Source organism: Chanodichthys erythropterus, chromosome 3, assembly GCF_024489055.1.
Source record: "Chanodichthys erythropterus isolate Z2021 chromosome 3, ASM2448905v1, whole genome shotgun sequence".
Classification (NCBI taxonomy): domain Eukaryota; kingdom Metazoa; phylum Chordata; class Actinopteri; order Cypriniformes; family Xenocyprididae; genus Chanodichthys; species Chanodichthys erythropterus.
The window spans coordinates 50657907-50681110 of record NC_090223.1 but is presented as its reverse complement, the minus strand read 5'-3'; the positions used below and the strand labels follow the sequence as shown (position 1 = coordinate 50681110).

Below are 23204 nucleotides of genomic sequence, written 5' to 3'. Positions count from 1 at the left end.
ATATATATATATATATATATACATATATACATATACATACATACACACACACATACATACACACACACAGACAGAGTGGTGTGAATAAGTGTTTGCCCCCTTCCTGATTTTTTTTTTTTTATTTTTTTTTTTTGCATGTTTGTCACACTTTAATGTTTCAGATCATCAAACAAATTTAAATATGAATCAAAGATAACACAAGTAAACAACATGCAGTTTTTAAATGAAGGTTTTTATTATGAAGGGAAAACAAAATCCAAACCCACATGGCCCTGTGTGAAAAAAAAATGCTTAGCAGCAACAACTGCAATCAAGCGTTTGCGATAACTTGTAATGAGTCTGTTACAGCACTGTGGAGGAATTTTGGCTCACTCATCTTTGCAGAATTGTTGTAATTCAGCCACACTGGAGGGTTTGAGCATGAACTGCCTTTTTAAGGTCATGCCACAGCATCTCAATAGGACTGAGGTCAGGACTTTGACTAGGCCACTCCAAAGTCTTCATTTTGTTTTTCCTTCAGCCATTCAGAGGTGGACTTGCTGGTGTGTTTTGGATCATTGTCTTGCTGCAGAACCCAAATTCACTTCAGCTTGAGGTCACAAACAGATGGCCGGACATTGTCCTTCAGGATTTTTTGGTAGACAGCAGAATGCATGGTTCGCTCTTGGGGTAATTTTGGTCAGCCAGCCACTCCTGGGAAGGTTCACCACTGTTCCATGTTTTCACCATTTGTGGATAATGGCTCTCACTGTGGTTCGCTGAAGTCCAAAAGCTTTAGAAATGGCTTTATAACCTTTTTCCAGACTGATAGATCTCATTTACTTTCTTTTTCATGTGTTCCTGGATTTCTTTGGATCTCAACATGATGTGTAGCTTTTGAGGATCTTTTGGTCTAATTCACTTTTTCAGGCAGGTCCTATTTAAGTGATTTCTTGATTGCGAACAGGTGTGGCAGTAATCAGGCCTGGGTGTGGCTAGAGAAACTGAACTCAGGTGTGATAAACCACAGTTAAGCACTTTTTCACACAGGGCCATGTGGGTTTGGATTTTGTGTTCCCTTCATAATAAAAAAGCTTAATTTAAAAACTGCATGTTGTGTTTACTTGTGTTAACTTTGATTAATATTTAAATTTGTTTGATGATCTGAAACATTAAAGTGTGACAAACATGCAAAAAAAAAAAAAAAAAAAAATCAGGAAGGGGTAAAACACTTTTTCACACCTCTATATATATTATATATAGCACATTTTAGAGTGGCCTTTTATTGTGGCCAGCCTAAGGCACGCCTGTGCAATAATCAAGCTGTCTAATCAACATCTTCATATGCCACACCTGTGAGGTGGATGGATTATCTCAGCAAAGGAGAAGTGCTCACTAACACAGATTTAGACAGAATTGTGAACAATATTTGAGAGAAACAGACCTTTTGTGTACATAGAAAAAGTCTTAGATCTTTGAGTTCAGCTCATGAAGAATGGGGGCAAAAACAAAAGTGTTGTGTTTATAATATATATACACTATTACATTCCTCGGGTCGCTAGTGACCATAAACACTTAAAAAAAAAAAATAGAAAACAGACATTCTTTATAATTTAACTTTCTTCATATGAATACTAAGAAGAAACTATGAAAAATGAATGAGGGGGACAGTGGAGGATGTCGTGGGTCGATAAAGACCCGAGGTATGCATTTAAGGATTAAATAAAACTGGTAATTCTTTCAAAGAAAAAAAAAATGATCCCCAAAAAAAGACCCCACATCATCGTAGTGTACCTTCATTTTTTTTTTTTTAATTTCAATAACAAAAATAATTTTTCCTCAATATCACTTTACATACTAAGTGTAAAAGTGTAAAGTTCTTTAATGGCATCATTTTCCAGGAAATGACAACATTTTTATTGGGAAACCAACAGGCATAACCTAGAAACAATCAATCAATCAAGCAGATCTTACAAATCAATCTGCATGATCTGTTCATAAATCAATCTGATTTGGTTCTTACGGATTCAAGTACAACTGTTAACAGCTCAGTGGAGGGGAAAATTATCAATGAAAGACCATCACCTGAAACACAAAACTGAGCAAAGTAGAAGAGGGTTGACAGCAGCACTGAGAATACAATGCATGCTTGCATTATGTGATTATGTGAGTGTGTGTAGCTTGAAGTTCACATAATTGTGTGGAGTAAAGCATGCAGAAACAGGCAGCTCCACCGCAACTGACATGCATTCTGATGATGTTTTATTTGTGGCTCAGAGATCGAGGGCTCCGCCCTCTGCTCTCAGGGGCCCTGCACATAGAATTTAATGAAGTCATTAACTCAGACAGCAAACAGCATGTATGCCCAATGCACTCAAATCAACCTACCGCCCAGCAGGGAGCATGTTTATTTTAAAACGTCAGATTGAATTCATTGACTTTCACTCTCGGTGGAAAACACCACTTACATTGCAGTAATTTCATTGTAATCCACTACTCTACGCAGGTGCAATGTTCTCATGGGAATGAAATGAGAAATTACAGTTTTCAATGACATTTGTTCAGAAACTACTACATTGAGGGTCTTAAACAACCTTTGATGACAGGCATTTATAGTGAGTTTACAGTGTAAGAAAAGTTGCAATCGAGGTGGCCAGTGGCTCAAGGCCAGTGTTAAAATCTGTCGTGATGTTCTTGTTTGTCTTGTACAAGTGCTTTTATGTCTTTTTATGGGCTTATTAATTGCTTAACTTAAATTGTCAGTGATGTAATCAAACACTATTGTTGCGAATTAGTTCACTTTCAAATTAAAATTTACTCACCTCCATGTCATCCAAGATGTTTATGTCTTTCTTTCTTCAGTTGAAAAGAAATGAAGGTTTTTGATGAAAACATTCCAGGATTTTTCTCCTTATAGTGGACTTCAATGGCCTCCAAATGGTTGAAGGTCAAAATTACAGTTTCATTGCAGATCCCAGAAGAGGAATAAGGGTCTTATCTAGAGAAACCATCGCTCATTTTCTAAAAATAAATAAATAAATAAATAAAATGTTTATATATTTCAACCATAAATGCTCATCTTGAACTAGCTCTCTTCTTCTTCTCTATTAGAATTCCAGCAGTGTAGACACTGCTAAGTGTATTACTGCCCTCCACAGGTCAAAGTTTGAACTAATGGTTAAATACTTATATACTTGCACAAGCATATTGTATATGACAATTTAGTTCAAACTTTGACCTGTCCTCGTCTTATATCGTTTAAAGCCCTCCGAATCTGCACTGAAACTGTCATTTTGACCTTCAACAGTTTGGTGTCCATTGAAGTCCACTACATGGAGAAAAATCCTGGAATGTTTTCATCAAAAACCTTAATTTCTTTTTGACTGAAGAAAGAAAGACATAAACATCTTGGATGACATGGGGGTGAGTAAATTAGGGTTAGTTTGAAAGTGAACTAATCCTTTAAATCTGCCATTAAATATAAAGTTTTGTAGCTCTGAAAATATGCTACTTGGGGTTGTAAGACTTTTAATGTTTTTGAAAGAAGTTTCTTATGCTCAACAAGGCTGCATTTATTTGATTAAAAATACAGTAAATTGAGAAAAACATTGACATTTAAAATGGTTAAAACGGTTTTCTATTGTAATATATGTTAAAATGTAATTTATTCCTGTGTTGGTAAAGCTGAATTTTCAGCATCATTACTTCTTCTTCAGAGTCACATGATCCTTCAGAAATTTAATCTCATCAATGTTTAATGATTTAAAACTTTAGATGAGGTTTCTCAAAAGTGCGGGAATGATTTGAAAGCAAACAAATCATAAAATAATAGGTACAATGGAGTTACATTATAGCTGCCTAAAGTCCAGCTATTTATTACAAATGGAAAAACCTAAAAAATTTGTAGTAAAAAAAAAAAAAAGTAAAGAAAACTGGTTTGAAATAAAGTTCTTACTGTTGAGCCCTAAAAAGATCAAAGGTATAAAGCAGAATATAAACAAATAGAATAAATCAGTCTCTCAGAAGAAACAACAGCGTTCAGACACGAAACACCAGAAGACAAAAGACTGTAGCTGGTTATTCTCGGTGTCTGAGGCATTATTGTTTCTCACATCTCCCAGGATTGTTGTTCTCTATCAGCTGTGAAAGGCAGGCAGTGAAGGTGCTCATCACTGCTGCTCTCCCTCTGGACTCTCACAGTCAGGAGCACTTAGGAGGGTCCTACACTCTCACACCTTTAATAGGGTTCAGAGATAGAGAGATTTATAGCCACCACCAGCGCATGTTATTCCTGAGAGAAGAGCTCAGATATGATGTGAATTAGGCACTCTTTAAGATGCACTACATTTCAGTCATGTGCGATGGTGTTTTAAAATGAGGAGGCAAAGGTTTTTTTTATATATCAAATGTAAAGTTATGTCTCTGTTACACAATTTTCCTGGTTAAATAAACATTACATAAAGAGAGACCAAATACAATTATAATTTGAATTTTTACACTATGTAATGTTCTATTTATTAAAACCAAGTGTAAATTTCATCAAGTTATTGTTTTTATGCATTTTTACATTTATTCCCAAATAATAGATTAACCAAAAGGCAGTAACAATTTAAACAATAAATATATTATTTGTAAACTAAATGTTCAGCTTTTCTTTTAATAGTCAAATTTATTATCAGCAGTCATCAAGCTTGTACACACTGGTCACAGACACAAGGATGTGCCTTTAAAGGAACACTCCACTTTTTTTTTAAATAGGCTCATTTTCCAACTCCCCTAGAGTTAAACAGTAGAGTTTTACCGTTTTCGAATCCATTCAGCCGATCTCCGGTTCTGGCGGTACCACTTTTAGCATAGCTTAGCATAGTTCATTGAATCTGATTAGACCGTTAGCATCGCGCTTAAAAATGACCAAATAGTTTTGATATTTTTCCTATTTAAAACTTGACTCTTCTGTAGTTACATCGTGTACTAAGACCGGCGGAAAATGAAAAGTTGTGATTTTCTAGGCTGATATGGCTAGGACGCTGCGTAATATCATTGCACTGCTGCAGCCATGATACGGCAGCAAAGTTCCTTGATTATTACGCCTGAATGAGAGTATAGTTCCTAGCCATATCAGCCTAGAAAATCACAACTTTTCATTTTCCGCCGGTCTTAGTACACGATTTAACTACAGAAGAATCAAGTTTTAAATAGGAAAAATATCAAAACTCTTTGGTCATTTTTAAGCGCAATGCTAACGGTCTAATCAGATTCAATGAACTATGTTAAGCTATGCTAAAAGTGGTACCGCCAGACCCGGAGATTGGCTGAATGGATTTGAAAACGGTAAAACTCAACTGTTTAACTCTAGGGGAGTTGGAAAATTAGCCTATTTTCAAAAAAGTGGAGTGTTCCTTTAATTTCCCCAAGCTGATTGTGCTCTAAAAACCTCGCAGTCATGTTTTCTGCTATGTCAAGTTTGATTTTGACATGAAATAATGTGGTAATGAGTTGTTTACTTTTTAATTAGTCTTCCCATTAACGCCATTGTTGTGAGAACGTGGATTTATCACACAAACTAATAATAACCGATAAGATCCAATCATAGTGCGATGGAGGCACTGCCTCCTCTCACTTGACTTTCCCCCATTCATTCTCAGTTACCCCCACTAAACCCACCAAACGCTTTAGGGGTTCTGCTTCAACTCTATGTGATCAAGGGAGGCACAAGAGACTCGGACTCCCCGCTGTAACTTTACCTGTGGGTGTCGCTGTTGGGCATCGTTCCTTTTTGAAAAATAAGTAACTTCTTAAAATGTCAAATTTTGTAATATTTGCATTGTTTGATTTTTGTAATATTGATTATTTTCTCATCCAGTTTTTTTGAGGAAACAATGCCTCCCTTGGCTCCTCGAAAGGAAACGTCCCTGCTACATTTCTTTTCTTCTTTCAAAGGTTTACCCCTAAATATATGAAACCTGTTTTTTGGACTATTAATGATTTTTCACATTATAGTAATATGAATAAGACTTTTTTTTTTCACATTGCAGTATTACGAATTTTAGATGGGGTGTGCACTTAAAGGGTTAGTTAACCCAAAAATGAAAATTCTATCTTTAATTACTCACCCTCATGTCATTCAAAACCCATTTTTATCTTCGAAACAAAGATATTTCAAATGAAATAGGAAAGATTCCTCCATTGACAGTCCATGCAAATACCATTTTGTCACTTCAAAAAGTTCATAAAGATATTGTAAAACTAATCCATATCAGTTGAGAGGTTTAGTACAAATTTTCTGAAGAGACACAATCGTTCATCCTCATGTTCCACTGCATTTTTGAGCTTCCACAAAAAACGTAACATGAGAATGAACCTCAATTCATTCTCATGTGTTACGCAGCACGTTTGAGCTTCAGCAAGAACCAATGAGGTTCATTCTTGTGTGTTATGCAGCACATTTGAGCTTCAGCAAGAACCAATGAGGTTCATTCTCATGTTACGCAGCACGTTTGAGCTTCAGCAAGAACCAATGAGGTTCATTCTTGTGTGTTAGGCAGCACATTTGAGCTTCAGCAAGAACCAATGAGGTTCATTCGTGTTACGCAGCACGTTTAAGCTTCATCAAGAACCAATGAGGTTCATTCTTGTGTGTTACGCAGCACGTTTGAGCTTCATCAAGAACCAATGAGGTTCATTCTCGTGTGTTAAGCAGCACGTTTGAGCTTCATCAAGAACCAATGAGGTTCATTCTCGTGTGTTAAGCAGCACATTTGAGCTTCAGCAAGAACCAATGAGGTTCATTCGTGTTACGCAGCACGTTTGAGCTTCATCAAGAACCAATGAGGTTCATTCTCGTGTGTTACGCAGCACGTTTGAGCTTCATCAAGAACCAATGAGGTTCATTCTCGTGTGTTACGCAGCACGTTTGAGCTTCATCAAGAACCAACGAGGTTCATTCTTGTGTGTTACGCAGCATGTTTAAGCTTCCACAAGAACCAATGAAGTTCATTCTCGTGTGTTATGCAGCACATTTCAGCTTCTGCAAGAACCAATGAAGTTCCTTTCGTGTGTTACGCAGCACATTTGAGCTTCATCAAGAACCAACGAGGTTCATTATCGTGTGTTACGCAGCATGTTTAAGCTTCCACAAGAACCAATGAAGTTCATTCTCATGTGTTACACTGCACATTTCAGCTTCTGCAAGAACCAGCGAGCTTCATTCTTGCACGTCAAGCAAGTACTATATTTAATGATCAGTGCTTATATGTGTATATAACAGATGTTTTACATGTTGGTCAGACAGCGTCTTCCTTTTTGTGTGGGTGGTTCTTGGCAAGAATAAGCTCAAAGTGGACCATAATTTATGTCGATTGTCAAACATCAGGCTCTGCAAGATTACAATCTTACTCTTCACAAAGCCTTGAAGACAACATATTATGAAGCACTATTTCCACAAGTTTTCAAGAGACATAATTAAAATCAAACACAAACCAACAAGAGTGGATTCGCTTCACATTTGAATCTCATATTCCCGTTAGCCCAAATTTACGCAATGAGAGATTCTGAGGATGGGATTACCCTTAAACGACATCCATTTTCCACGTTTCATAACCTTATTCAATCACCCAGCTCAGTGAACTGAGCCATGCTTATAAGTGGGGGGTCTGTGGGGGAGAGATACCTAATGTACTGCATTACACTGAATTACACAACCCCTGCTTAGAAAAAGCCCTCAGAATACTCTGACTTCAGCAGGGGTAAAATAACTGAATGCGCCCTAATGTAGTCTCCACATAACTCTCTCCTCTCCACATTGAGCAAACTCATGTGTGCAACATGTGTGACACAATCCTGACACCCATATATCATGCAATTCAGTCCATTAGTTGTACATGGGGTATAGACCTGCTTTGAGAGGCTAATTTGATTCAAAAGTGGCTCATTAAATGGATGAGAGAAACCGAGACAGAAAGACAGGACAGATAAACAGCAGAATGTGTGACTATGAAAGGTCAGTGTGGGTGGATGAGAGCTCTTTGATAGAAACCCCTGGAGTGAATGAATGAGTGTTTTTTTTTTTTTTGTGCTGAATGTATATTCAATTACCTCCCAAATATGCCAGAGCAGCTAAACCAGTTCAACAGCAGCTAATCATGTTGCAACTATGAGAAACAACTTCACGTGAAATATAACATCACATTTTAAGATTGAATTTTAAGACTGATGAATTTACAATTGTGAGAAACTTGAATTGCAACTGCAATTGTGCTATACAGTATCTCACAGAAGTGAGTACACCCCTCACATTTTTGTAAATATTTTATTCTATCTTTTCATGTGACAACACTGAAGAACTGACATTTTGCTACAATGTAAAGTAGTGAGTGTACAGCTTGTATAACAGCGTAAATTCGCTGTCCCCTCAAAATAACTCCATTAATTTCTAAACCGCTGGCCACAAAAGTGAGTACACCCCTAAGTGAAAATGTCCAAACTGGGCCCAATTAGCCATTTTCTCTCGCCGGTGTCATGTGACTTGTTAGTGTTACAAGGTCTCAGGTGTGAATAGGAGTCAGGTGTGTTAAATTTGGTGTTATCGCTCTCACTCTCTCATACTGGTCACTAGAAGTTCAACATGGCACCTCATGGCAAAGAACTCTCTGAGGATCTGAAAAAAAATGTTGCTCTACATAAAGATGGCATAGGCTATAAGAAGATTGCCAAGACCCTGAAACTGAGCTGCAGCACGGTGGCCAAGACCATACAGCGGTTTTACAGGACAGGTTCCACTCAGATCAGGCTTCACCAAGGTTGACCAAAGAAGTTGAGTGCACATGCTCAGCGTCATATCCAGAGGTTGTGTTTGGGAAATAGACGTATGAGTGCTGCCAGCATTGCTGCAGAAGTTGAAGGGGTGGGGGGTAAGCCTGTCAGTGCTCAGACCATATGCCGCACACTGCATCAAATTGGTCTGCATGGTTGTCGTCCCAGAAGGAAGCCTCTTCTAAAGATGATGCACAGGAAAGCCCACAAACAGTTTGCTGAAGACAAGCAGACTAAGGCCATGGATTACTGGAACCATGTCCTGTGGTCTGATGAGACCAAGATAACCTTATTTGGTTCAGATGGTGCTGGAAAATAATGGTGGCCACACAAAATATTGACACTTTGGGCCCAATTTGGACATTTTCACTTAGGGGTGTACTCACTTTTGTGGCCAGAGGTTTAGATATTAATGGCTGTGTGTTGAGTTATTTTAAGGGGACAGCAAATTTGTTATACAAGCTGTACACTCACTACTTTACATTGTAGCAAAGTGTCATTTCTTCAGTGTTGTCACATGAAAAGATATAATAAAATATTTACAAAAATGTGAGGGGTGTACTCACTTCTGTTAGATACTGTATAAGGTCATAATTGTGGCATATAAAGTGAAAATTAAAATGACAATAATTTTTGTGGATCAATTCAAAATTGTTTGCAAAAGAATGCATCAGTAAAACAATTTTTCCTCACCCCTGGTAGTCTTAAAATGAGCAGGCATACCAAACCTCCATTTACACACGACCCATGACCCACAGCACGAGCTCATGCATCACCCCTCACCCCCATCAGCTCAGAGCCCTGCCGACACTATATGCATGTGCTAAATGTGGACTGGTGCCTGCTGGGAAATGTCACTGTGCTTAAATAAAGGTGTTTATAGGGATGACTTGAGCTGAAATGTGAGACACTCAGCGACGCAATCACATCCATTACAGCGTCATCTGCTCATTTCCTTTAGGTCTGCAATGCCAAACACAGTTATCACTCAGTATCATTCCACAGTCACGCACCCAATTTTTCCTGCCCCTTCTTGCATCCGTATGGCTCTGCACTCCTTCAGTGATGGAGAAATGGCCACTAGAGACTCAACAGGGGTTGTTCTCTCTGAATAAATCATGAAAGAGTGAAAAACATACTGTGTGTGAGAGAGAGAAAGATCCCAAATTAAAACCCTGGTCTACAGAGTCTTGTTTTAGCCCCTTTTCCTCCCATAAACCCCTGCCTCTGTGAGTTAATAAGCCGTGCCTGATGAACTTTCATGGCCAATGGAGTTTCCTGATGAGGGTGAATTGCAGTGCTGCAGTCTTTAAAGAGCTTGTGGTGATGTTGGCATTCACAAATTAAAATGTTTGCGGCATCGTTTTAGTAATCTTGCTGTCAAATTAACAGTCAACTGATTTGTGTTTTGATAAAGAGTCGACGCAGAGAGCATAGTGTTCTGGCTGATAGCATACTGATACAGTGTTGGAATTAAAAGTAGCAACGCTGCTTAGTAGTTTAGTGTTGTGTTGGGAAACTTCGTTTTAGTAAATTGATTAATTTCATAATCCCTGTGCGACATTTTGTCAAAAATTAACATTGTAATTATGTTGCAATTGTGAGAAACAACATCATGTGAGATATAATGTGACATTGTAATATTAAGTTGCAGTTATGAGGAACTGAGTTGGAATTGTGAGATAGAAAGTCACACTGTAAGATTTAACAGAGTGTCTATTTGTACTAAGTGAGAATAGCCACAAGATTAAAAAAAGATACAGGCCACTCAACATCTGCAGTGTAGGCCATAGGCAGTATGGCGTGTAAAAGTAGCTTTTGACCCGTTCAGCTTGAGTTCGAATCCGCCTTTTGATGCACTTGCTCTTTGCCCTTTTCTCATCACTTATCAGATCGGCAGCAGATATTTGCACTAAGTGCAAATAGCACATTTTCTTAACAACAGATGCTATTTACACTAAGCACAAATAGCTGTAGATGCTATTTAAACTAAGTGAAAATAGCGATATATTCCATTTACACTCAGGCAGGCCCCATTTACACCAGTTCGTTTTCATTTTTAAAACGCATACATTTTGCTACAGTTACGCCTGTCATTTACACTACACTGGCGTTTTCGAACCTCGAAAATGGAGACTTTCGAAAAAGCTACAGACCCCATTTTAGTTTGAAAACGCCAAGGTTGCGTTTCAGTATTAAGGCAGGAACACACCAAGCCGACCCGATTCGAAATGTTGAATTGGCATCGGAGCTCGTCGGTCCGTCAGGCCATCTGATCATTCTGATTGACTGTTCAGCTACTGCCACCTGCTGGTTCGGAAAGGCATTTCATCTCACGCAGGCGCAGAACGGACGTGCTACTTGGCCGTCGGCTGTCTAGCATTGGTTTGGTGTGTCAGGCCATCTTTGGACACAGACACTGCCAATGTGAGCCAACCCCACAGTCTGCTTTCGTCACCACTAGTTCGTCGGCGTCGGCTTGGTGTGTTACGGCCTTTAACAAACCAAATGGAGACCAAAACGGAAAACGATGGTGTGGCTACCCACGTTCACTCTGCATATCCTTGGCAACCGTATAAACAATAACATGGAGACTGAACTGCAATCTTTGCTGGCTTGTAGGGCTGGGCGATGTATCGAATGCTTTTGTCACGCGCATTTCGTCAGTAAAGCCGGTTCCCTGATTACCGCTAAATCGCCATCACCTGCTTTCAAATGAAGCGGCATTTAATAGACAGAGCCGTAGTTCACTGATAAGCCACGCAATATCGCGTTCAATATCGATATGAATCGCCGTCGAGTAGACCATTTTTGTGCCGTGGGTAATAGGAGGATTTTTCGCCCGGCTACCACCGCAAGTATATTTCAAACCTGTGGGAAGCACTGCAATAAGGTCAGCCGCAAAAATAACACTGTCTGCACCTTTCAGCACTAATTGTTTTTAGTAAATCCTGACAGTAGTTTTTTACATCAAAAGAGGGTTTGCAGTGGTGCAAGCTGTTAGTAAATCTGGCCCATAATGTCACATAAGATTTGAAGTTGTAATTATGAGAAAATGAGTTGCAACTGTGAGATATAATCACACTGTGAGATATAAAGTCATGATAGTAGCATATAAAGTATAATTTAAGATATTCATATTTATGAAGTTTCAATATTATAATTGGCAATTGATTGACTCAACTAATAAAAACAACGGTGTCCTAGTTGTCTTTAAGTAAATCTTTAAGGCTCTGTGTTTATGACAGGCTCCTGAGGGAGAAGCTATTTATATTGATCCCTGGTTCAGAGCAAAGGATTTCTCTGTCAACATGTCCGGTTTCCTCCATACAGTAAAAATAATCCGACCAGGCCAGTCGAGAAAATCTCCGAGCGTGACGATGAGTGACAGAGAGATGAAAGAGCTGTGGGGTAGTGATGTGGTGAAAAGCTGATGCTATAATGATCTGAGCTGCATTAGAAAAGATTACAGCTGATACACACACACACACACAGGAGCATGTGTTTTTATTCTGAATAGCACTGTTAACCTATCTATATATTTAACAACCTAGCAACCGCAAACTGTGACAGATTGGCATGCGGGTCAGGAAGCCAGAAGGACAGTATATATAGCTCTGGGTCGCCATAACCAGCATCATTCCCATTTTGTTTCCGACGTGTTCTCGGATTCCCGGCGAGAGTGAGAGGTGAACGGACTGCGTCATTTCTTCATGTCACCCTTAGTTCCACGCAGCCGTTACACATTCCAGCTCAATATAGCAAAACAATGGAAGCCGCTTGCTCCTGATGGAAACTATGTCTGGAAAACCCAGAGACAGGTGAGGAACTGCGGATGGCAAAGGAATCGTATGGGAATGATGCGTCACTGTTATATTACAATCACTTTAGCGACCTATTTTCATGCGAATGCTGGGAACATGGTCTTTACAAGGAATGTTTGGGGTTAAATACAAGTTAAGCTCTATTGACAGTATGTTTGGCATTATGCAGATTACCACAGACAATAATTTTGACTCATCTCTCAGTTTGAATAAACATAGTATAGCCAGGCAACAACAAAAGTACAGCCACATGACATAAGCCCAACGTATACTTCGCTTTTTGAGTGTACGCTAGGGATTTTAGGGGCATAAATATTGTCATCAGTAAAGATTGATGCGGACAATATAAAAATTGTCATCATAGTACACGCATACTGTATGTGTGCAGCCTGAAGCCTAAAGTATTCTCCACTATTTACTGCTAAACTGGTTCTGAATTCATTACACTCTTCTACTGCTAATCGGTAAGCTTCCTGGAGCAAATCCATTACTGGTGTAACAGCAGCCACAAAAGTGTTCTCCGCTTCTCAATTGATCTGATCTAACTTAAGCCATGGACCCACAGCACACGTCACTAAGAGAGGCCCGTAAGCCGTAAGGGTCATTTTCATTCCTCTAATGGGGCATTATCAGCGTGTGACTGTATGAAATATTTGGATTAGCTATTTTTGTTCTGCTTTGACCCAATTTCTTTTTGTGACAACCTTCATCTGGTCACAGTGCTTACAGAACAAATCTCTCTGTCAATTTAGAAGAATGTTCACATAGAAAATTTATTGGCTCTTGTTAAATGTACTTCAAGTTAATAATAATATGCCCATTCATCACTGTCCACATTACTGCAATTATTTGACAGAAGTGTTCTCAAAAATACTGGATATACATATACATAAATATAACGTATATAAATATGATTGATATGCTAAATAAAAGTACCAAAATGATTATTATGTAAGCTATAAGGTACAAGAGGCTGTGCTGTATCGTGAATAAGTCAGGGCTGAAGGGCGTTGTTAGGCACAACGTAAATAAAACTGTTGCCACACAATACAAATATTAAAAGACAGAAAGATGTATCAATGCAACTTTCATGAAGTAAACTTTCACTAAAAGACTTTAACCAGAAAAAATAGTCCCTGACCGTGAACAGCAACAGAAGTTACATTATTAGTCCATTAGATGGCAGCAAAGACTGTCTTTATGAGTGTGTCAGTCAGTAGAGAAGACTTTTACATTGAAAAGACTGAATTGTTGTGAACACTGAACAAGACGCAACTGACAAATGCTTTGACTAGTGCTGTCAGTCACGGGAAAACCCCTTAACTGTTAAAAGGACAAGATAACACATCAGACATTTAAACAGCTTTTTTATTATGAACATAGGACTGACCTGAAGGGAAATGCTAAATCTGAATGCAGGTAATAAATTCGCTCACTCGATCTTTTTCTCACAATACTCTTCTACATACAGTAAGATTAAATGAACAATATCAATGAGAACAAACAGTTTATGTTGCTAAGGGTGTTGTGTAGTGATGCACAGAACCGTTGGGTGAAGCGGTCATAGTCGTGTTTTATCGTGAATAATCAGAATCAAGGACATGAACTAACCATTTTATAACCCTATATAAATTGTAGTTTATTATGGTTTCCACTATCAATTTTGCATTTTTTCTTTTTAATTTCAGCTTGTTTAGGTTGTTTAGGTAAGTTGTAGTTTTTTAGTTATTAATGTTTTTACTTCAGTGTTATTTTTATGTCTTCTCTAACATAATTAGGAAACTTTCCATGGGAATTAACAGGAATAAATTGGAATTAATAGGAATAAATGGGAATTAACGGGAATTGGCCCTTCACCGGGAGTTTGATTGACAAGTGATCTAACCAATCAGAACGCCGCATCCACCATTTTGTCCGACAAAGCAGTCAGGGGTTAGAAGAATAACCTTGGTGGAGTTAAACTTGAAAAATTGTGTGTACTGACTTCTTTCCGCGTTTGAAACAACAGTCTTTCTCATGTTCATTCATGTTTATTTGATGCTACAAATGAACTAGTAGGAAGAGATGATCGGTTCACAAGCCGCTTGAGCTGAGGCGATACAGCGATCTGTCACAACACATTAAAGAGCCACAAAATGTTTTTTATTGTTTGAATTTCTTAAAAAACTACACAGTTTGAAAGCTGGGACTTTGTTTAATATCATAAGTAACCTGCTTTGTCTTGTCCGTCGACGTGTTGTCAGTGTACTCTTTCTTCCACAATGTATTTTTCACTGCGTGTGTTGTGACAGCGTCATATCTTGTCGGACAAAGCAACAGTAACTAAGAGGGGCGGGTCTTTGCGAAGGGTCAATTAATGGGAATTAACGGGAATTAATGGGAATAAACAGGGAATTTGCAAAATTGCAGATTAGCCTATAACAGGGTACTTAAATGTAGTTGAAAAAAAACATCTTGCAGCATAATTTTGCACATTTAATGCAATTTTAGTTTAATTTTTTACCATTCACATTCCTCACACGGCACACTACTTACTGCAGGGCTATTGAGGCCACACCCTCTGCAAGCACTGTGCTTCCCCCAGTCCATAACATTTACATTTGATCAAAAATACAGAAAAAAAAATGTAATTTTGTGAAACATAACTACAATTTAAAATAATGGTATAATAATTGATATACATAAAAAAATAATTTATTTCTGTGATCAAAGCTGAATTTTCAGTATCATTTCTCCATCCTTCAGGTGTCACATGACCCTTCAGAAATCATTCTAACATGCTAAAACAACTGTTTCCAACAATAATAACAAATCAGCAAAATTAGACTGATTTCTGAAGGATCATGTGACACTGAAATAAATAACATAATTGCTGCAATAAAAATATTTAATTTGCATATTTACTAAATTAAAATTAATTAAATGCGAAAAATAAATAACTGTTATTTTATGTTATGACCAAACAAAATGTTTATATTTGTTTTTATAGAATACATTTTATATAAATATTATAAATCTGTATAAATTTCCCAAAATTTCCAATTAATTCCCATAAATTCCTGTTAAGTTTCCAAATTGGAATATTTCCAAAATTCTCTAGGTTAAGTTCCCATGGAAAGTTTCCGGTAAATTTCTGGAAAAATGTTTGTTGCGAGACAATGAGCTGGGAAGCAGTCACGTGAAGCCCCGAAGACTAATCATTCCTGTTTCTGCATTCAGCCTATGGGGATGTGACGTGATGAACAAATGACTCGAACCCATCCCGAAGACTCAAGAGGCGAACTAATCATTTATGTTTCCTGTACTGCATTGCATATGGGACTGTCACGGCCCAGCTCAGACACTGACGGAACTAACGACTCAAACCCGAAGACACAAGAGGTATCTAATCTTTCTGGGGAACACACGTGATAAATGTGAGGTGACAAAAGAAAGAACGACTCGGATCTGGAGGTGAGGTGAACTAACAGACTGCATAGCCTGAAGACACTGCCAAGCAATTAATCATTTCTTACTCATAATTTGGCATTCATGGCTGCATTAGCCTATAGTTTATTTTTTATTCCAAATATGACTGACATTTACGCAAGTAGTATGTCTTGGAGAAATTTAACATGTAACATTTTAATTACACTCTGCTGAAATGAACAAATTGACTTGAAAAAAGATTTGTTCATTTTGCTGAACGAGATTAGTAAAAAGATTTAAACTTCCTGCTTCTAGAAGCCAAAGTATTTTGATAGCTGCAGTATAGGTCATAAGCCCCGCCATCTCCATGTAATCAAATAGGATGTGAATTTTTTTTTTTTTTTTTTTTTTTTCCAAAGAGGGTTTCTGTCATTAAAGATAGTTCTTATCACCCAGACGTATGTTCAAGTGTTCCTTTTTCCAATAAGTTTGGTGTTAGTTATTTAAAGGCACAATATGTAAGATTTTTAAATTAAAATATCCAAAAACCACTAGAACAATCTTTCCAAGAATGTTTAAATCCAGAGAAATAAGCAATTTTAACCAGGACATGGACCTTATCCGTGCATAGCCTATCAATTACATCATAGCCGCGTTACCCTCGATTTATTTTGTAGAAACCATGGAAACACCAAAGACGCTTTAATATATTAAGCGTTTTATTAGACAGGTGAGCAACTTTTGGGTTACATTCATCGACAGAAAACTAATCATTGTCATAAAGCTCAACACAGTAAGTCTTATTGTTTAAAGGTGCCCGTAGAACGTCTTTTTACAAGATGTAATATAAGTCTAAGGTGTCCCCTGAATGTGTCTGTGTAGTTTCAGCTCAAAATACCCCATAGATTTTTTTTATTCATTTTTTTAATTGCCTATTTTGGGGCATCATTAAATATGCGCCGATTCAGGCTGCAGCCCCTTTAAATCTCGTGTTCCTCTCCCCCGGAGCTTGCGTTTGCCTTAAACAGTGCATAAACAAAGTTTACACAGCTAATATCCCTCAAAATGGATCTTTACAAAGTGTTCGTCAAGCAGCATCGCGCAAGTATAGTTTTTATTTGGATGTTTACATTTGATTCTGAATGAGTTGGATGGTGCTCCGTGGCTAAAGCTAACATTAAACACTGTTGGAGAGATTTATAAAGAATGGAGTTGTGTTTATGAATTATACAGACTGCAAGTGATTAAAAATGAAAATAGTGACGGCTCTTGCCTCCGTGAATACAGTAAGAAACGATGGTAACTTTAACCACATTTAACAGTACATTAGCAACATGCTAACAAAACATTTAGAAAGACAATTTACAAATCACTAAAAATATCATGATATCATGGATCATGTCAGTTATTATTACTCCATCTGCCATTTTTCGCAGTTTTCCTTGCTTGCTTACCTAGTCTGATGATTCAGTTGTGCACAGATCCAGACGTTAATACTGCCTGCCCTTGTCTAATGCTTGAACATGGGCTGGCATATGCAAATATTGGGGGCGTACATATTAATGATCCCGACTGTTACGTAACAGTCGGTGTTATGTTGAGATTCGCCTGTTCTTCAGAGGTCTTTTAAACAAATGAGATTTATATAAGAAGGAGGAAACAATGGTGTTTGAGACTCACTGTATGTCTTTTCCATGTACTGAACTCTTGTTATTCAACTATGCCAAGATAAATTCAATTTTTAATTCTAGGGCACCGTTTTCTTCTCCAATATCGATGTAGCTTACTGCAGTGTGCAACAAGTGTCTCATAGCAGCCGCTGAGTGAATGATTATAAAGTATGATAACTTTCAACTCAAACTGTATCTAATATGATGACTGGAAGAAACAGAAGCGCTTGTCTGCAGCATAATAAAAGCTCCGCTGCTCTCAAGCCGTGTGTCGGGCTCGTCTCTCATTAGCAAATCGCTCCAGCGGCCTCATTCCGTTCCAACAACTTTCAGCCCCACCCTGCTTCATACTAAAGTAATGCTAATAAATCTTTAGCTCATCCATGAATATGATTTCTGCCCGAGTCCTGTCAGATTCTTTTCCACTGGCTGTAGACAATACATTCCATGATTCCGCGAAATCAAGGCATCATAAAGCTACGCCTTTGTTTTGAATAAGCAACCTCTAGCAGCGAAATGTACATATTGTGCCTTTAAGACTATGAAAACAGGTTTAACATCATGATTGACAGCTTGCAATTGAGTCTGCGGGAGTGTGTGCGCAGGACCTTGATACCATGGATCCAACTCAGGATCACTACTGCGCAGACTCTGAATGACATAATCGGGAACAACAGTTACTGAGATATTTTGGCTTCATTTTTATACACTGGAAGGAAGTGGAGATGCATCGTCCATTTTTGTTTACAGTCTATATGACACACACACCACATTGGCAACATTTGGAATGGTATAGAATCTCTTGCGCATGGCATAGAATCTTTAAATATATACAGCTGAAAAATGACAGCTGCACCATTATTTTCTGTATGCTGGTTTATAACAGTGGCGCCATCTATTTCAGACTTACCCACCCCCAAATGTCAAATACAAAAAGCAAACTGTGGTTGGTTGTTTTACATATTGATCAAACACCTCCTTTCTGACTAAAGGAGTGGTTCCTTTTATTAGAATACAGTGATAATGAGAATTCAGTCTTGTGGGGGACTAAATCAGAATATCCAGCATTGTTTGAAAATATAACAACAGAAGTCATTCAGGTTTCATTCATTCTGTACGGTTTCAGTTACAGTTTACTTTCGGTTTTTGGGAAAATCCCATTTTTATTGTTACTCTACTTTACCGAAAATATAGTAGTCAACATTTGAAGTGGATCAAAACCTTTCATCAAAGATGTCCTAAAACCTTCTTCTTAGTTCTAAGGACAACATTGATTAACTTTTTTGATCCACTTCAAATGTTGGCTACTGTAGTTTTCCTTGTCATAATAGCTAAATATATTATCATAATAGATAATAATCTTGATGTAAATGTCATGCTAGTTAATGTGCAAGTTTCAGTGAGCCCATTGTCTTACACTGATTACGCACACAAAAGGCACACACACACACACACACATATTGAGGCTGTTAACAATCACAGAATAATTTTGTGCGTGCTGTGTTAGCCACTCAACACTAATCAGAAGAGTCATTTTGTGGTGTTACTGAGCAGTGGATGTGAATATAGATGTTGTTAAGTGACAAATCTTCCCCGGAGCCTCACAAATACAGCGTGACACTGAAGCATCACTGAATACATGAAGCTCAGCTCTCCACCAAAACTAATTTACCACTTTACATTTCATATCCAATGAATTAAGCAGTCATAATATCATTTTTTCTCAGCAAACACCACTTTTACCATTAGGCTAATTATATCCGCTGATATCAAGCCAACATCTAATGCTCTGGAAAGGCTGGATGACACTACACGACTTTTACCCAGATTTTTGCTCCAATTTGCAGTCTGAATGAGTCAATGCTAGTTGCTGAAAGTCAGAGCTGATATATTCCGAATACGTTGCAATTCTCTTTCGAATCGTTTCTGAGCTTAGTTTTTAACAGCAGATGGCACTGCATGCCTTAGAAACAGACGTACTCTGCTAGCTTCCAATTCCTTACACACACCACTTGAACCTTCAACAAAATAATCATGCATAAAGTTTGAAAAAGGTTGAAGTTAATTACAAGGGTGTTTGCAGTGGGCTGTTGAAATTAATCTTGTGTCATGAAAGCATTCTGAGGTGCAAGTACATTCTCAGACTCAGCCGAACGCATGAGCACTCTTTAGCCCTCTTCTTCATGAGCATTTGAGTGTGCATTTAAAAACTAGACTAGAGCGCCATTTGCTGTTAATAACTAAGCTCAGAATCGATTCAAGAGAGAATCGCGATGCATTCGGAAAATCTCAGAATCAATCCACAAATTGTGATGCATCGATATATTGTCCCAGCCCTAATCACAACTGTTGCGATTTGATGATGATCGCACTGAGCCACATAACATTCTCACATCCATGCATTGTCAAAATTAAAAAAAGTTACTGGGCAACTGGCGAGTAACACCGTTTCAACGCTGATTTTATTTGCATTTGGAGCTTTAAAGGGTTAGTTCACCCAAAAATGAAAACTATGTCATTAATGACTCACCCTCATGTCGTTCCAAACCCGTAAGACCTCCGTTCATCTTCGGAACACAGTTTAAGATATTTTAGATTTAGTCCAAGAGCTTTCTGTCCCTCCATTGAAAGTGTTTGTACGGTAGACTGTCCATGTCCAGAAAGGTAATAAAAACATCATCAGAGTAGTCCATGTGACATCAGTGGGTTAGTTAGAAGTTTTTGAAGCATCGAAAATACATTTTGGTCCAAAAATAACAAAAACTACGACTTTATTCAGCATTGTATTCTCTTCTGGAATCCTTTTGTATTGAATTGATTCCATTGAATTGATTCCATTAAATTGATTCCATTGAATTGATTCCATTAAATTGATTCCATTGAATTGATTCCATTGAATTGATTCCATTGAATCCTTTCATCTGTCGGCGTTGGTAATGCACTTTTACGTCGTTGTTTTTGGCGATTAGGACATCCGCGACATGCACACTTACACACAATTTTAAAAAATAGCTTGAACACAGCGTGCGTCTCCCTCAGACTGTAAATGAAGCTCGGGTGCACGGTATAACATGTCAGCAGCGTCACTGCGGAGTCGTGAACCCAGATTGACAACAGACCCGGAAGAGAATACAATGCTGAATCAAGTCGTAGTTTTTGTTATTTTTGGACCAAAATGCATTTTCGATGCTTCAAAAACTTCTAACTAACCCACTGATGTCACATGGACTACTTTGATTAAGTTTTTATTACCTTTCTGGACATGGACAGTATACTGTACATACACTTTCAATGAAGGGACAGAAAGCTCTCGGACTAAATCTAAAATATCTTAAACTGTGCTCTGAAGATGAACGGAGGTCTTACGGGTTTGGAACGACATGAGGGTGAGTCATTAATGACATCATTTTCATTTTTGGGTGAACTAACTCTAGCTCACTGATGCAGTTTTCATCCGAGTAGGCTCTCTGACAGCCATAAAACCTGCATGCTAACTAATGACGATTGGTGTGCGACGATAGACCTGCAAAGCGTTTTGTTGTAAAGAAATAGTACAGGTTAGTCATACACAAATATGGATCGAAAATATGTGAAATAAGTTTTCTCCAGTCGACTAGTAGTTGTTCATTTAAGCCATTAGTTGACTAATCAACTAATGGCTGGAGAGAATAAATAGTTTTGATTTTGTGTCCGTTCACACCACCACCATCAAAATTCACCTTGGCTGCCCTGCCAACAACGCTGTACTGTGCATTCAAACTGCCGCCGGCAGAAGGGTCAAAGTAAATGACAAGTTTTGGCAACCAATCGGAATCTTCTCAAGCGAGGACCTCTTCATTCCGATTGGTTGCCGCTGAACCGCGTCATAGCTCATTATTACCATAAAGTTGACCTGACTTCAACTCTCCTCGACGATCTCTCGCCACCGGCTCACATTGAAAATTAATGACTTCTTGTCACTTTGACAGTCTCGCCAGCGGCGGTGTGAACGCACGGTTAACCCAGTAAGCAAGCACCTAGCAACAACCAGAATATGCAACCATACATACTGGCAACCATCTACAATAGCCTAGCATTGTGGTGGTGGTTTTTGCACCACTTACTTTACAGACTTTCAGAAAATGCAAAAATAAAACATGTTTTCAGCTAAATAGAGAAATCCACATGAATAGCAGCTTAAATTGGTTTCCTTCAGGGAGCTGTGTTAATTATCTGAGTTTCCATATGTGGGCAGACTGAATGAATGTCTTTAAAAATGTAAAAATATGTAATTGATATGGCTTGGAAGGATACCACTGAGCTTGAGCGTGGGTGGTTGACATTTACTTTTAACATTTAACATTAAAGCAGAACAATTTTGCAATAATGAAGTGTTTTATATTTTAAGCTCTACTTTTTTTGTTGTTGTAGGCTAACACCTGAATCCATCATATGGTGCAACATCACATCCTAAAGGATTCAGGATATCTAGGACTGCTGTTTGACAGATCATTCCTTTTGTGTGACATACAGTATTTGTTTCATGCTGAGATATGAGATTGAAATGAGAAATGCTATTGCTATTATATTTGTTGAAGGACTATTTTTATGAGGAATTGCATTATTATAAGCTATACAATCATGTTATTGTTGTCTTTGTAGGTCTCTATCTTAAATCTCATTTCGGTATTCTTGATGTGAGAGATAATGCACATCTCACCATGTAGTTTAATGCTACAATAGACTACACTGCAAATAATGATTTTCTTAGTATTTTTTTCTTGCTTTCAAGTAAAAATATCTAAACATTACTAAATCAAGATACAAGAAGCAAACTCAAACTTGTTTTCTGAAACATTTATTACATTTAAGCCAATGGGTTAAGAAAAAAAAAGCATATTTACCTTCCTTCTGGTCCTTTTTTGTTTAGGGGTCACACTTGGCTCCTTCATGGTCAAAAGTGACCCAAGCCTTGAAATGTAACTTTTTTTTTTGTTTTTCAGGAAAACCATTGCAATATATTTATGTTCAATAATATTATTTGATTATTATTTAAACTTTTGAGGGTATTTTATGATACTATGCAATATTTATACAATTTGTATTAGCTATATTTCTCCAATTGAAAATAATAATAAAAAAAATTAAAAAAATCTAAATTTCCAAATTATTTTTCAATTAAAGCAGTATTCCATGTTAAAAATCAAGACAAGGTATTTAAAATACAATTTTTTTGTACAAATGTTTTGTACAAATGTTTTATAACAGCTTATTAAATCTGGGTCTGGTCTGATTTCAACCTCTTATTTGAGTCTTTTGGCTTAATTTTTACCAAACTGTTACAGCCACACTGTTTCATTTGTGTATGTATAACAGTGTGATGTGTGTGTTTGAGTGGGTGTGTCCGTTTTGTACTCTCTGTGTTTTAGAGTGTGACCCCTTCCTTCCTTTTTTTTTTTTTAAAACCGCAAAAACTTGCTGTGTTATAGTCACGCTAATTCATATATACGTGTGAGGGAGGAGGGGATGGGTG

The 23204-nt window shown here is 37.7% G+C and overlaps 1 protein-coding gene and 1 long non-coding RNA gene across 2 annotated transcripts in view; one reads left to right on the top strand and one right to left on the bottom strand.

The window, feature by feature from the left end:
• The window catches only part of pitpnc1a (phosphatidylinositol transfer protein cytoplasmic 1a), a 115327-nt gene that overhangs the window by 64924 nt on the left and 27199 nt on the right, over positions 1 to 23204 (bottom strand). The gene's annotated exons all lie outside the window — the stretch shown is intronic.
• LOC137017922 (uncharacterized) lies at positions 12205 to 22937 on the top strand. The gene is made up of 3 exons (XR_010894655.1): positions 12205 to 12611; positions 15834 to 15995; positions 22103 to 22937. It is a non-coding gene; the product is annotated as an uncharacterized lncRNA (long non-coding RNA).